The sequence below is a fragment of the Macaca fascicularis genome, chromosome X (assembly GCF_037993035.2).
Source record: "Macaca fascicularis isolate 582-1 chromosome X, T2T-MFA8v1.1".
Lineage (NCBI taxonomy): Eukaryota > Metazoa > Chordata > Mammalia > Primates > Cercopithecidae > Macaca > Macaca fascicularis.
The window spans coordinates 149,722,738-149,739,947 of record NC_088395.1 but is presented as its reverse complement, the minus strand read 5'-3'; the positions used below and the strand labels follow the sequence as shown (position 1 = coordinate 149,739,947).

General features: G+C 36.7%; 1 pseudogene; it reads left to right on the top strand.

Annotated features, from left to right (window-relative positions):
• The first annotated feature begins 14,979 nt into the window (after positions 1–14,979).
• Positions 14,980–16,895, top strand: LOC102122305 (heterogeneous nuclear ribonucleoprotein H2-like; annotated as a pseudogene).
• Positions 16,896–17,210: the final 315 nt, after the last annotated feature.

The window sequence follows — 17,210 nt, the reverse complement described above, 5'->3', positions numbered from 1 at the left end:
CAACTGTAGAACTCAAATAATAATAATAACAGTAACAAAGCCTTCTGTTGTATAGGATGGAAGATGCACAGTTTCAACAATTTGCAGGATTCTTTTTTTCTCTGAGCAAGTCAATTGAACCACATGCTTGAGAAAACACATTTTTGATATTCTAGAGAAATAATTACATGATTTTTCACATGAGAAAAGTACAGATAAAAAACAGCAATGAGTGCACTGATATCCATCTAAAGAAGAGAATAAGCTTGTTGTTAAGTGTAGGCAATAAGACAGATAAGGATGTCAAGTAATGTATCAACATATGTGGGAAAAAAAGAAGAGTACGTAAAAATAGGAAGTAAACTAACCATCTCCTCTCCTGCTTTTTTCTTTTATATCTTTTGCTGCTCCTGCAATGAATTGTTTTTTCCTACCTAAGCATAAAATGCTACAGTCTCTTGTTATCCAGCCCCATATACATTTATACTTTACTATACCTTCTTCTTGATGATTCCATTTAGTCCTATGGCTTCATTTGTTATCTATTCCACATATACGTAACTTCTACATGTATAACTCCAGCTCAGACATTTCTTCTGAATTCTAGAACAAGTCTCCATTTGTCTCCTGAATGTGCCTACATGGGTACCTGAAAGGCATATCAAATTCAGCATGTCTGAAACTAAACTCATGATCTTCTTTCCCCAACATGCTCTTCTGGCAACTCCATCTCAAAATGGCACCACCATTCATTTATCTGTGAAAGTCAGAAACCCAAAGCTCATCCTTGATATTCCCATTTCATTCGTATCCCACACATCATTCATTAGTGGCAGAAGCACAATTTAAACCAATATAGTAACTTTCAGTTTAGTACAACTCCACTATTCCACAGAGTAATAAGGACCCCAGAGTCTAATAAGGAAACATTTAATAGATTTAATCTCATCAGACCTATTTTCTCTATATTTAGTCACCAGTATTTGTTCATAATGCATTCCCAGGGGGAGGGTAAGGGGACATGTACTAAAGAAGAATTGTGAAAACTGGGCAATATTCCCAGAGAGCTCATTTTAAAATGTTAAAAGTTCTTAATTACCTTTCACTTTGAAATTTAACTGTTTATTATAATGTTATGGGATACTGAGTGAGACTTTTCTAATTCTCCAGAATGAAAACCTCCAGTCTACAGCTGAGGATAAAGAGGCTCTAAGAAACCTATATTCTTAAGATACCTGTCAAAAATTTTGGCCCAACACTTTCCTAAGGACTCACTAAAATTACCAAGTGGTAGCACATATTGTACTAGTACCTCCAACAATCATCCCCAAATTTTTCCTTCCTCTAACTTATCAGTATATTTTTAAAAACTGCAGAAGAGAGAACAAAATAATCAAAGTCAAGAACAATTGTTGCAGGAGTGACCGGGGTTGTGTGCAGGTATCACCCAAGCAGAATGTACTCTTGCCTTGGTGCTGAATCAGGATACTGGGGGTCTCTTGCTATGCCAGATAGAAGCTTCATGTTTGCTGGATCGTAGAGTTGAGAGGCTGAGTTGGATGCTTCATAGGAGCACTGATGTGAGAGAGGGAGAGAGAGAGGTGATATAAAGTTATTGGCTATTTGCCAATGAGTAAAGAAGTATTTCAGTATTTCAACAATGTTTCTCAGAGAAGGGAAGATATTGGCATTGGGATATCATTATTCTCCAGGGACTGCCCATGCACTGCAGGACATTTAATATCTCTTACTCCTGGAAATTAAATGCTGTTTCAGTCACTCCGAGACAATCAATAATCCCTTCACACATTTTAAAAGGCTCCCTGAGTGGTAGGGCAGTACTCCACACCTTGTGACCCACTTCCATATGTACCACACTAGGGAACTATACAACTAAATAAATCCAGGGAGCTTCTGAAAATCTAAAACATGAGCCAAAAAAGGGAGGCAGCACTTTGATTCCTTTTTTGCAGAGGAAACCTGATGGCCAAGAAGAGTTAACAGAAAAGAAGCAATACAAACAGCAACAAAAATCATCACAGCCAAGAAGTAAAGAGAGACTTGTTAATACATTCATTTGCTCCACTGTCCGTCCTCCTCAACACCCTGAACGAATTAGGTCTTGAAGAATTAGGACAGGAGAAGTATCTACCTCAGATTCTGCCCTGCCACACCTAAACTACCAGCATTCCAGTTTAAGCTTGTGATGAAGGGAAAGGAAGAGAAAGAAAACTTTGGGGATTCAGGGGGAAGTATGCTGCTCAAGTGATGGGGGCACCAAAATCTGACAAATAACCACTAAAGAAATTTGTCATGTAACCAAACACCACCTGTTTCCCAATAATCTATGAAAAAAAAAAATATATATATATACACACACACATGATCATCAGATTCTCCAAGGTTGAAGTGAAAACACAAAAGGTAAATACAGCAAGAGAGAAGGGACAGATCACCTACTAAGAGAACCTCATCAGGCTAGCAAGAGACTTGTCAGCAGAAACCCTACAAGCCAGAAGAGATTCAGTGCCTATATTCAACATTCTTAAAGAAAAGAATTTTCAGTGAAGATTTTAATATTCAGTCAAACTAAGCTACATAAGCAAATAACAAATAAAATCCTGGTGGGACACATTGGCTAGTGCCTGTAATCCTGACACTTTGGGAGGCCGAGGCAGGTGGATCACCTGAGGTCAGGAGTTCCAGAACAGCCTGACCAACATGGAGAAACCCTACCTCTACTAAAAATACAAAATTAGTTGGGCATGGTGGTGCATGCCTGTAGTCCCAGCTACTTGGGAGGCTGAAGCAGGAGAATCGCTTGAACCTGGGAGACAGAGGGTGCAGTGAGCCGAGATCGCACCAGTGCACTCCAGCCTGGGCAACAAGAGTGAAACTCCATCTCAAAAAAAAAAAAAAAGAAAGAAATAAGATTCTTTTCATACATACAAGCAAATGCTAAGGGAATTCATTACTACCAGACCTGCCTTACAATGCCTTACAAGAGATCCTGAAAGGAGTGCTAAATACAAAAAGGTAAAACTGTTACTGGTTACTACAAAAACACAATCAAGTACACAGACCTGTTTTATACAGCAGCCACACAAACAAGTCTGCATAATAACCAGCTAATAACATGATAACAGGATCAAATTCACATCAACACTCACCTTGACTGTAAATGAGCTAAATGCCCCAATTAAAAGGCACAAAGTGGCAAGTTGGATAAAGAACCAAAACCTGACAGTATGCTGTCTTCAAGACACCCATCTCATGTGCAATGACACCCATAGACTCAAAGTAAAGAGATGGAAAAAATCTATGAAGCAAACAAACAAACAAAAAACAGGAAAAAAAGCATAAGCTGCTATCAGTTTTAATTCTTTAGTGAGGGATTTTTTGTTTGTATCAGTTTTAATTTTTATTAGTGAAGGTATAGGAAACTGGGTATACTTTTGTTATCCTTGTGGGAACATTGAAAGATTGAAAAAGAAATTCAATCATTCTTAAGGTAAATTTGACATCATATTTCAACAAACCTGAAAGGTACAAGGTAGCTGAGATGATTTCTATTGGTAGGCATTTACCCCAAAGAAATGATCAGAGATAAGCATAAATGTTGTTGAAATATTGTTCAAACATTGATCCAAGTGTTATTCACAAGTGAAGAAATTTAGAAACATCTGAAATGGCTTGGGGTGAATATACAAATAGAGTTTGACCAAAAAGTAACTGTGATATGGCTGTTAAAGATTTTTTTATGGAGAATCATTTAAAGACATTGGGAGATATTCATATGATTAAGCAGAAAAAAAAGCAAAATGTAAACCAGAATATACATTATTATACTAAATTTGCTTTAAAGTGTGTGTGTGTGTTAGTGTGTGTATGTGTGTGTGTTACACATCAGAATATTAACAGTGGGGATGCAATTCTTACTATTTTTACATTTCACTCTTGTAGTAAAAAAATAATATGCTTACAATAATGAATATTTATTACATATATAATTAGGAAAAATAAACAGGAAAATAGATTTATTTTAGAAATACAGAATTCATTAATTGAATGGTGGGACTGGGTGCATCTGGATATGAGGCAATCTCTCATTTAATAATGGTAAGGGTGTCTGGTGTACTGCAGCAAGAAAGAGAAGCTGACAGATGTGGTTGTGAGAAGCAAGGAAAAAGCCAAAGATGCATTTCATACAAACAATAATATTAGCATTAACAGATAGTTAAGGAAATGAGAAGTTAGAGCAAATTTGGGAAAAGATGATGATGTGCAAGATTTCACTGGTAATCTAATGTCTTGGTAACCAGCCATTGGACAGTGCAAAGGCAGTCAGGAATGACAAAATCATGACTTGAGAGACGTTCATCAGGATGTTATAAACAATATGGAAGTAGAAGAGGTTTCAGGGACAGAAATTTGAGGATAAAAACAGAGATATAAGAACTACACCTAAGGAACATGCTTCATTTAAGAGGTTTGTTAAGAGGAACCTATTAAAACAGTAGTTAGTGATAGGTGGAAAACCAAAACAGACTTTAAACTAACAAAGATCCAAAAAGACAAAGAAAGTCATGACATAATAGTAAAGGGCTCAGTTCAACATGAAGACCTAACTACCTTAATTATATACTCACCCAAGACAGGAGCACCCAGGTTCATAAAGCAAGTTCTTAGAGACCTGCAAAAAGACTTAGATAACCACACAGCAATAGTGGGAGACTTTAACACCCCAGTGACAGTATTAGACAGATCATTGAGGCAGAAAATTAACAAAGATATTCAGGACCTTAACTCAACACTTGACCAAATGGACCTAATAGACATCTACACAACTTTCCACCCGAAAACAACAGGATATACATTGTTCTCATCACCAAACGGCATGCACTCTAAAATCGACCACACAATTGGGCATGAAACAGTCCTCGGCAAATTCACAAAACAGAAATCATACTATCCATACTCTTGGACCACAGTGCAATAAAAATAGAAATCAATGCTAAGGAAATTGCTCAAAAGCATACAGCTTAATGGAAATTAAACAACCTGCTCCTGAATGACTTTGGGGTAAATAATAAAATTAAGACAGAAATCAATAAATTCTTTGAAATTAATGAGAAAAAATATACAACATATCATAATCTCTAGGACATAGCCCAAGTAGTGTTAAGAGGGAATTTTATAGCACTAAATGCCCACATCAAGAAGTTAGGAAGATCTCAAATTAACAACCTAACATCCCAACTAGAGGAACTAGAGCAACAAGAGCAAACTGCAAGCTAGTAAAAGACAAAAAAAAAAAAAAATGGAGCCAACTGAAGGAAATTGAGAAACCAAAATCATACAATAATTTAATTTTAATAACAAAAAGTGACCAGAGAGTTATGTAATCTGTGCAGTACTTCATTAAATGACAAGAAGTGTAGATTCAATAAGTATGGTTGAAGGCAATAACTAGAGAAAAAATTAAAAATTACTTTATGTTTGTATCTCAACAAGTCCAGATACCACAAAATACTGATTGTAATGCACCTTTATCATCTCATGAATTCCCTTAATTCAGCTCTTTTCCTTCAGATTTAAATATAAAGCTATTAGACCAACATCTAAATAAAGCTAACAATTTATATCTTTTGAGAGACTTTTTCTCCCTGAATTATATAGGCAAATCTGATTTTATTGCTTTTTACTTTTATTTAGCTTTGAAGATATTGCATTTTTTTTTTTTTACAAATTAAAAGTTTATGGCATTCCTGCATTGAGAAACTCTATCGGCACCATTTTTCCAACAGCACATACTCACTTTGTGTCTCATTTTGGTAATTCTTGCAATATTTTAAACTTTGTCGTTAGTGTTATAACAGGGTGGTATGTGATCAATGATCCTTAATTTTACCATTGTAATTGTTTCAGGGTACCACAAACCATGGCCATATAAGATGGCAAACTTAATAGATACATTTTCTGAGTGTTCTCACTGTCCCACTTCATCTCTTTCCCTCTCCTCTGACCTCCCCATTCCCTGAGACCTAACAATATTGAAATTAGGCCAGCTAATAATTCCACAATGGCCTCTAAATGTTCAAGTAAAAGGAGGAGTCACATGTCTTCCGCTTTAAATCAAAAGCTAGAAATGATTAAGTTTAGTGGGCAAGGCTTGCCAAAAGCTTAGATAGGCTGAAAGTTAGTCCTCTTGTGCCAAACAACTATCCAAGTTGTGAATGCCAAGGAAAAGTTCTTGAAGGACACTAAAAGCACTATTCCAGTTTCATTGATATGGAGAAAGTTTTAGTGTTCTGTACAGAAAAATTGAACCAGCCACATGACTCCCTTAAGCCGAAGCTTAATGCAGAGCAAAGCCCTTTCTCTCTTCAAGTCTATGAAGGCTGAGATAGGTGAGAAAGCTGCAGAGGAAAAGTCTGAAGCCAGCATGAGGTGTAAGGAAAGAAGCTGTCTCCATAACAAAAAAGCAGCAAGTTCTCATAAAAGTTGGGCAGTAAGTTATCCTAAAAATCTTGCTAAGATAACTGATGAAGGTGACTGCACAAAACAAAATATTCTCAGTAGAAATGAAACATCTTTCTATTGGAAGAAGATGCCATCTGGGACTTTAGTAGTTAAAGAGGAGAAGTCAATACCTACCTTCACCACTTCAAAGGGCAGGATGACTCTCTTGATAGGAGTTAATACAGCTTTTGACTTTAAACTGAAGCCGAGGATTATTTATCATTCCAAAAATCTTAAGGCACTTAAGAATTACGCTAAATCCATTCTGTCTGTGCTATATACATGGAACAAACATAATGTGTTTGCACATCTAATAGACTACAGTGGAATACAAACACAATTTTTGTTTTTGTTTTGGTTTTTTTGAGACGGAGTTTCAATCTTGTTGCCCAGGCTGGAGTGCAGTGGCGTGATCTCGGCTCACCGCAACCTCCACCTCCTGGGTTTAAGCGATTCTCCTGCCTCAGCCTCTCAAGTAGCTGGGATTACAGGCATGAGCCACCATACGCAGCTAATTTTGTATTTTTAGTAGGGATGGGGTTTCTCCATGTTGGTCAGGCTGGTCTCAAACTCCTGACCTCAGATGATCCACCCGCTTTGGCCTCCCAAAGTGCTGGGGTTACAGGTGTGAGCCACCATGCCCGGCCCTGCAAACACAATTTTTATATGAACCAGGAAAACGAAATTTTGTGTTACTCACTTTATTTTGATATTTATTGTGGTGGTCTGTGACTGAACCTTCAATATCTCCAAGTTATGCCTGTATTAAGGTTATGAGACGTGTGCAACAGTATGTATGATTTTCTGTTTTCCTCTCATGTTATTAGCTACATGTTTCCTCTCATGGTATTAGCTATACAGACAGTATAAAATAAATGTAAAAATTCAAATAACTGTACAATAAAACTTGATGTTCACTAAGAATTGCAACACTACTCAAGTTGAGCTGATGTTTGACTGGAAGCATCACTAGGAAGGGACTCAAAATATATAATACAGTACTGATTTTCTGGATGTTTTACATCCATTCAAAATTTGATGGATGATAGACAGTTTAGGGATTTAACAGTAAAATGTCTTAAAGTGTGAATTAGGCAAAATCTGAGCTATGAAATGTGAATTCCATGTTGTTAATAATAACCTATCTGTTGTTGATATGAGAGGGAGACAGCAAGGGGCTCGCCTGCTCTGTTTTACCAGCAATCTATACCCAAAAAGCTGAGGCCTGAAAATTCACTTGAAAGTCCTTATTCTTATAGATCAGTATTGGGATCTCTTTCATTATGCAATCCTCACTATTCAAAGAGTTGCCATAGACTCACCAGTCAGTTAAATCTTAAAGCTTTTACATTTTAAGTTCTAAAAAATTGGCCAATGGACTCCATTATGAGTCTCATTAAAAGTATATACATTCTTTTCAAAAGAATGAACATAGATACAATTTTGATTACAGTTGCTATTCATGGACCAGCTCCCAGACTATTCAACAACCCCAGATAGGATAGATCGTATTTTACAAAAATCACAGCACCAGTAATGATCTCATCCTGCACCTTCCTCTTACAACATGAGGTTCACACTCTGCCATTGAGAGGGCTATGTTCATTCTTTTTAATTCTGGGAAAACCTTTGTAATGACCAAGGAAAAGAACAAATTTAAACTCCTACTTCACAGTATAAACAAAATTAACTTGAAATGGATAGAAGGAACCTATATGTAATAGCCAAAACTATAAAACACTTTGAAGAAAATATTAGTGTAAATATTCATGATGCTGATTAGGCAAAGACTTCTTAGATATGACAACTAAAGTACAAGCAAGCAAAGAACAAATACATAAATGAAACTTCATCAAAATAAAAAGGTTTTGTACATTAAAAGATACCATCAAGAAAGAAAAGAAAACCCACAGGATATGAAAAAAAATTCTAACCATATACCTTATAAGAAACTAGTATCTGGAATATATTCTAAAATTTTACAACTCAATAATCAAAAGACAAATAACCTCATTTTTTAAATGGGCAAATGATTTGAATAGCCATGTCTCTAAAATGATATAAAAATGATCAATAAGCACACACAAAAAATGCTTAACATCATTTGCCATCAGTAAAATGCAAATCAATACCACAAACTTCATATCCACTAGGATGGCTATAACAAAAATACAGATCTTAAGTATTGCTGGGATGTGAGAGAATTGAAACATTGTGCCTTGTTAGTTGAAATTTAAAATGGTACCTCTACTTTGGGAAACAGTGTATAAGAAAAAGAACAGCCAAATAAGCTCAAAGAATGTAGACATAAAAATATAATAATACAGTTAACAGCAGCAATAAGTAAAATACAAAAATTAAAGGATCACTCCTTAATTACGTGGTGACTCATGCCTGTAATCCCAGCACTTTGGGAGGCCAAGGTGAGATCACTTGAGGTCAGGAATTTGAGACCAGCCCGTGCAACATAGTGAAACCACTTCTGTACAAAAAATTTAAAAAGTGGCCAGTTGTTGTGGCACACCCCTGTAATCTCAGCTAATTGGGAGGCTGAGGTAGGAGGATCCATTTTCAGTTTCACGCAACACAAAATAAAAATCATAAGCAAAGTATTACCAAAGTGCGTAAAGCAATATATTCAAAGGAAAATACATTATAACTAAATTGACTTTATCACATAAATGCACAGTTGTTCTATCATTAGAGGCTGAAATAATGTAAATCGAAATATTAACAGAGAAACAGATTTAAAAAACATGATTTGAATGGCCTTTTAACATTTGGTTAACATCAAATAAAATAACAAATTCAACATCAATTTATTATTTTAAAAAAACAGTAACTATTTTAAGAAATTGAGAGTATAAGAAAAATCCTCATAGTCTGACAAAGGGATGTGCAAACAACCAAAGTCAATACACACTTATCCGTGAAAGGTTGAACTGCTTCCCCTTTGAGAACAGGATTAAGACAAAGATACCTGGTTTTATCAGCTGTATTCAACATTATATTGGATGTTCTATCCAGTTCAGAAAGCAATCAAAAGGAAATGAGGAATGAAGAGTGTAGAAAAAAAATGTGTAACATTTTTGTGTTTAGAGAAGCCTAACAAATCTACAGATATATCATTAGGATTAATGAGAGTGTAGCAAATTTGTGGGAAACAATCAATATTCAAATATTAATTGCATCCTTTCCTTCCCTTGCTCTTCTTCCTTTTCCCTCTCCTACTCTCCTTTCCTTTTTTTTCTTTATGCACACAGTGGAATACTACACAATCTATAGCCACATATAAACATTAATGAATCATTTCACAAACCAAATGGAGGGCGAATAAAGTAAGACACATTATACACTATTCTATTTAAATAAAGTGCAAAATCTGTTTAAACTAAAGTATATATTTAGGAGTGCAAACCTAGAAGGTTAGACCGCAAAGAAAATCCAAAAATTATAGATACATATTTATTTTTAGTACTTACGCATTTTTAAAAATGTGCTACATAGTACTATAAAATAACAAAAGATCTCAAAAAAAATTATGTATGAGACAGAGTAGCATGGATAAAGAGGCGATTTCACCTTTGGCTCTGTATATTTCTGTGTTGTTTAAACATATTACACAAAGAATACACATTTTCTATGTATCATATATGTAATTTACTTTTAAATATTAATATAGATTTTAAAAACTATAAGAATACCCAAAAATTGTTCATATAAATTTTAAGAAAAAAAATATTTCAGAATGAGAGAAGACACAATGATTAGAGGCAAAACAAAAAATAAAAAGCTAAAACATTTGAGGGCCCCCATTAGTTTGATGAAGCTGAAGTAAAGGGCACATGTGTGGGGACAAAGCAGAGCTCTCTGTAATCTGATCTCTGAAGGGCTAGGGCTATACCACTTAAATGTGGTTTGAGGTCACCCACACTGAACCACATGGCAGTACTCTTTTTACTTTGACCCTGGTGCCCAGACTATGATCTAAACCTCATCATAGCTTGTAATAAATTCCATAATTATTAGCAATTCTAACAACAGAGAGCCAAAGAATTGATGAGGCCAGGAGAAAAGGTCTGCCCTTTAATCAGAAGCTATACATTCAAGTCACCTTCAAGGCAATTTTCTGGGGCAAACCACTGTCCATGCATTTATATGTGGTTAATGAGTAGTGAAAAGCCCTTTGGAATGTTGAGAGGCCCTTTTCATTTGCACACAATTAGGGTAAAAATGAAATGGGCTGATTAACATTGAATGACATTATTCTGTTATCTTTTCCTATCACATCATGCATGAAAACCAAAGGTCTCTTTGTCGTAAAAGGGACTAAATTGCTTAATCCATGAATTTATAAGCTTGCATTTTTCCCCTCAGAGAATTTGTCATGGTTTCTGAGTTCTCGAAAACTCCCAGAAACTGATAATGCAATCAATTGCATATGAAACCTCAAAATTCATAGCGCAAGACTAGTCAAGAAATTTAAGTTCAGAAGAGGAAGTATGAAAGGTAAATGGTAAATGTTTAATTTGGCAATTGAACCTTAAAAGATATATGTTTCCCGGGGATAAGGGCTACTGTGACCAAAACAGCATGATACTGATACAAAAACAGGCACGTAGACTAATGGAACAGAATAGAGAGCCCAGAAATAAGGCGACACATCTACAGCCATCTGATCTTTGACAAAACTGACAAAAACAAGCAATGATGAAAAGACTCCCTGTGTAATAAATGGTGCTGGGATAACTGGCTAGCCATATGCAGAAGACTGAAGCTGGACCCCTTCCTTACACCAAATACAAAAATCAACTCGAAACAGATTAAAGACTAAAATGTAAAACCCAAAATTATAAAAACCCTGGAAGACAACCTAGGCAATACCATATTGGTCCTAGGAATGGGCAAATATTTCATGACAAAGACACCAAAAGCAATCACAACAAAAGCAAAAATTGACAAATAGAATCTAATAAAACTTAAGAGATTCTGCACAGCAAAAGAAACTATAACCAGAGTAAACTGACAATCTACAGAATGAGAGAAAATATTTTCAAACTATGCATCTGACAAAGGTCTAATTATATCCAGCATCTACAAGAAATGTAAACAAGTTTATAAGAGAAAAACAACCCCATTAAAAAGTGGGCAAAGGACATGAACAGACACTTTTATAAAGAAGACATACATGCAGCCAACAAGTCTGTGAAAAAAGCTCAATATCACTGATCGTTATAGAAATGCAAATCAAAACCACAATGAGATACCATCTCACACCAGTCAAAATGGCTACTGTTAAAAAGTCAAAAAATAACAGATGCTGGCAAGGTCTCAGAGAAAAGGGAACCCTTAGACACTATTGGTGGGATTGTAAATGAGTTCAACCATTGTGGAAGTCATTAGGGTGATTCCTCAGAGAGCTAAAGGCAGAACTACCACTTGACCCAGAAATCCCATTACTGGTTACATACCCAGATAAATATAAATCACTCTATGTAAAGACACATGCATATGAATGTTCATTGCAGCACTGTTCACAATAGCAAAGACATGGGATCAACTTAAATGCCCATCAATGACAGACTGGACAAAGAAAACATGAGAGAGATATATACACACACACACACACACACATATACATACATATATATACACACACACACACATACATACATATATATACATATATATATGTATGTATCATGGAATAGTATGCAGCCATAAAAATGAATAAGATCATGTCTTTTGCAGGAACACGGATGGAGCAGGAGGCTATCAATCTAAGATAACTAATGTAGGAACAGAAAACAGATACTGCGTGTTCTCAATTATAAGTGGGGAGCTAAATGATAAGAACTTAGGAACATAGAGAAGGAAACAGCAGACACTGGTGTCTACTTGAGGGAGGAAGGTGGGAGGAGGGAAGGAGCAGCAAAGATAACTATTGGGTACTGAGCTTACTACCTGGGTGATGTAATAATATGTACAACAAATCCTCATGACGTGTTTATCTATGTAACAAACCTTCACAGTTACCTGCAAACCTAAAATTAAAATAAAAAAAAAAGAGTTTTAAAAGACTTCTTAAGCATGGTTTTATATGTGATTCTAGGCAACTGGACATGAACCGTCTGTAACTGTTTGCTCTACAACTATCCTGTTAACTGCTTCCAGCTTACCCACAACTAGGCCATGGGATTCATATAAAAAGCTTCATAACTCATGGAGTTCCTGTAAGCCCAAGCCTGCAGCCTCATTTTTTTTTTCCTTCTGCAGTCTTTAAACCATTTCATGTAGTCTCAGCCTACCTTTGTATTGAGTCTGGAGTTGGCTTCAAACCTTAAGGATGCTGCCTTTGCTGTAAGAGTTATCTCAGTTACCCATCTCCCCAAAGAAGGATGCAGTGCCCTAACCTACACTCTGTCCAGGCTTATGCAGGGAAAGCACTGCCAGGCAGATCTAGAATCACACTAGTCCCCACTTCAAGCCCTAAAGGTCCAAAGAGACAGAAATCGAACAATGTCTACAATTACTTCAAACTTTTGAACCACTGTCTTCTAAAGTGGAGGCCCTCAAACTACAGCCTAGTGTCGAAATCCAGCCCTTTTCCTGTTTTCATATGGCCCTTGAGATAAGATTAGTTTCTCTCTATTTAAAGGATTGTAAAGGAAGAAGGAGGAGGAGAACAGAAAGGAGGAAGAGGAGAAGGCAAAGGTGGAGGAGGAAGTGAAGCAAAGAAGAAAATGAGGCATATGCACTGAAGACCATATGCAGCCTACAAATCCTAAAATGTTTACTATCTGGCTCTTTACAGACAAAAATGTTTCCTGACCCGTGTTCTAAACCACAAACTTCGTCTTTTCAAGCCCTTGCATAAAATGCTCCCATGGCTTTTCCATCACTATCAGGATAAGGTCTATATTCGTCAACGTCTGACCCTAATTATCACTTAGTCCCTGTCAACTTGACCCCAACATACACTCCCTATTCACCGGGCCTGAATTACTTGCTCTTTTGTGAACATAACATAAACTTTCATCCCACTGTACCCTTTTTAAACATTCTCTCCTCTCCCTGGAATGCCCTTTTCCTCTGGCCCTGTTGGAAAACTCTTCCTTAAAGGCCCAGCTAAATTGTCACTTCTCTAAAGCATTCTCTGAGTACCCCAAGCAGAATTAAGATCTTCTCTGCATATCCACAGCATTTAGTTATGCCTTCTATTAGTTCACTTAATATATTACTCTCTGAGCCACCACTCGCAGCTGGGGACTGAAAGGTTTACCATTTCCATCTAGCTGTTTATATCATGCAGACAACCTAAAAGCAGTCCTAGGTTTGAATTTACTTCTGCTTCTATTTACTGTTTACTTAATTTGGGAAAACAAAAAGGATAGATCGACAGTCCCAAATTAGATGAATTGTCACACAGTTGAAAAGAATATAGTGCAGGCCTAGAAAATGGTTTGAGGAAGAATCAAAACCTTACCTGCAAAGTGAGGACACCTTAAAGATATTCTTGGGAAAGAAAAAGTTTTCATTTTATAGATATATGAGGCACTCCATTCCAAGAAAATTGATGCTATGCTAGAAAGTCTACACGCAGTACTGACATGATTAAAGGAATAAAAGGGAAAAATGGGAAAAGATGAAATAAATGGCTAGATACTAGGGGAATATGAAGAAATCCACATGAATGTCTACAGTGCTCTAAATAACATGACCATTCATTTGTAAAGATGAACTCAAAAAATAAAATTAGTTATACTCTACATACACTATTTAATTGTATGAAAATGGTCAATAAGATGAAGTTTTTTTTTTTTGTTTTTTTTTTTGTTTGTTTTTTTGAGATGGAGTCTAGCTCTTGTTGCCCAGGCTGGAGTGCAGTGGTAGGATCTCAGTTCACTGCAACATCTGCCTCCCAGGTTTAAGCAATTCTCCTTCCTCAGCCTCCTGAGTAGCTGGGATTACAGGCAAGTGCCACCCCTCCCAGCGAATTTTTATATTTTTAGGAAAGATGGGGTTTCACCACGTTGGCCAGACTGGTCTCTTATCTCCTGACCTCAGGTGATCCACCCACCTCGACCACCCAAAGTGCTGGGACTACAAGCATGAGCCACTGTGCCCAGCCGAGATGAAGTATTAATATGGAAAAAGGTTCATGGAAAAGAAGTAGGTTGAAAATATATATGGACTATGACTTTTTATGTCACTTATTCGAAATAAAAGATAAAACACCCTTTATGTGTATATGTGTGTGTGTAAATGTCTACAAAATTGTACAAGGTATGCCTGATTAGCAAAAATGTTTCATTTGTAAATAAGAGAGGAGAGTTTGGGGTTGATAATACAAGAGAGTCAAAGGGCATTTTAACTGTTACCTTTACTTGTGAATTGCTTGACTTCTTAAAAATAATGAGCAATTTTTTGTCAATTTAAATTAAAACCAACAAAATGTACATTCACATCACATCCAGATCCTACAAGATATAACATTTCAACAAGGTCTAAAAGAATAGGTGATATATTCTCACTCATTTAGTTTTTAAATTGTCTTTCTTGGGTTTTAAATATACATAATAAAAGAAAATCATAGATGCTGAAATAAGTATTCCAAAGCTCAGACACAAGCTGAGAACATCAGAATTAAAACCACACAGGTTAAAAATTATTTTCTTTAAGAATGTTGAATGTTGGTGCCCACTCTCTCCTGGCTTGTAGGTTTTCTGCTGAGAGATCTGCTGTTAGCCTGTGCAGCAAGCCACCATGGCACACATTTACCTATGTAACAAACCTGCACGTTCTGCACACGTCTCCTGGAATCTAAAATAAATTAAAATTAAAGAAACACACGAACTAAAGCCATTTCTATTAAAGGTGAATGAAACAAACAATAGACAGAAGTTGGGTTACCATGGAAGCAACAGAAATGAACATGTAGAAAAAAAAAAAAGGAGAAGATTTTCTGCTCAGTCACGTCAAAGTCAGGTGTCTAGTCTGTTTCAGTGTCGGATCCTGTAAGAGATGATGATGTTGGGCACTGAAGGTGGACAGGGATTCATAATGAAGGTCCAGAGATTGCCCTAGTCTTGCTCAGCCAATAAAGTGCAGTGGATTTTTTTCTGAGTGCAAAATTTAAAATAGGGCTCCACGTATTCATTTCATATACAGCAGAGAAGGCAGACTGAGTGGTGAGACTTTTGCTGAACTTGAGAGCATGAGGTCAAATTGGACTTGAAAAAAGACAAAGAAATCATAAGACACAGATATGTTTCAGTATTCAAGTCAACGTTGAGATGGATGCGGCGCTGAAGCACAGTGGTCCAGATAGTTCTGACACGGCCAATGATGGCTTTGTACTCCCCTTTGAATGTAGCAAGGAAGAAATTGTTCAGTGCTTCTCACGGTTGGAAATCATGCCAAATGGCATAAAACTGATCGTGGATTTCCAGGGAAGGAGTACAGGGGAGGCCTTTGTGCAGTATGCTTTACAGGAAATAGCTGAAAATACTCTAGAGAAACACAAGGAAAGAATAAGACACATGCATATCAAAATATTTAAGAGCAGTAGAGCTGAAGTTAGAACTCACAAAAGCTTGTGGCCATGCAGTGGCCAGGTCCCTATGACAGACCTGGGGCTGTCAAAGGGCGTAACAGCATTAGCAGAGGAGCTGACTTTGAGCAGACGGGGTGTGGTGCTTATGGTGGAAGCTATGGAGGCTATAATGATTGTAATGGTTATAATGATGGCTATGAATGTGGGTCAGATAGATTTGGAAGAAAATTCAATTACAGTTTTTTTAGGAATGTCTGATCATAGACATAAGGACGGTGGCTGTACCTTCCAGAGCACAATGGGACACTGTGTACACATGTGTGGATTACCTTACAGAGCTACTGAGAATGATGTTTATATTTTTTTTCCACTGCTCAATCGTGGAGAGTACACATTATAATTGGTCCTGATGGCAGAGTAACTGGTGAAGCAAATGTCGAGCTTGTAACTCAGAAGACGCTGTGGCAGCTATGTCAAAAGACAAAGCAAATGTGCATCATAGATATGTAGGACTCTTCTTGGATTCTACAATACACCAAGTGGTGGTGGTTATGGTAGCCAAATAATGGGAGTTATGGGCTTGTCAAACCAGTTCAGTTACAGTGGTCCAGCCAGCCCACAGCTTCTTTGATGGTTATGGAGGCAGCTATGGTGGCTAGAGCAGCATGAGTGGATACAATCAAGTTTTACAGGAAAACTCCAGTAATTTTCAATCAAACATTACATAAATAGCCAAGGAGCAATGAACAGCAGCTACTACAATAGAGGAAGCCATGCATCTATGGGCGTGAACAGCATGGGAGGGATGTCTAGCATGTCTGATATGAGTGGTGGATGAAGAATGTAATCGATCTGATCACGGACTCTTGGCCAACTTTTCTCAAGAAAAAAACTTCAGTTTAACAGTTTTGGAAATACAAGCTTGTGGTTTATGCTTACTCTGTAAGTGGAAATCCGGATTGTTCTGCAGACTTAATTAAGGCTCATTGTTTTTGAACACAGTACTCCTCTAGGATGTAGCAGTGAAGTTGAGTAAACTATAACTGTTAAAAAAGTTTTCGTTTTTCTCAAGTTAGTTATATTGTACAATGTACTGAAGCAGTACACGTATTTAGGTTAAAGCAGTTGAATTAAGTTAGTCATTACCCTTCTA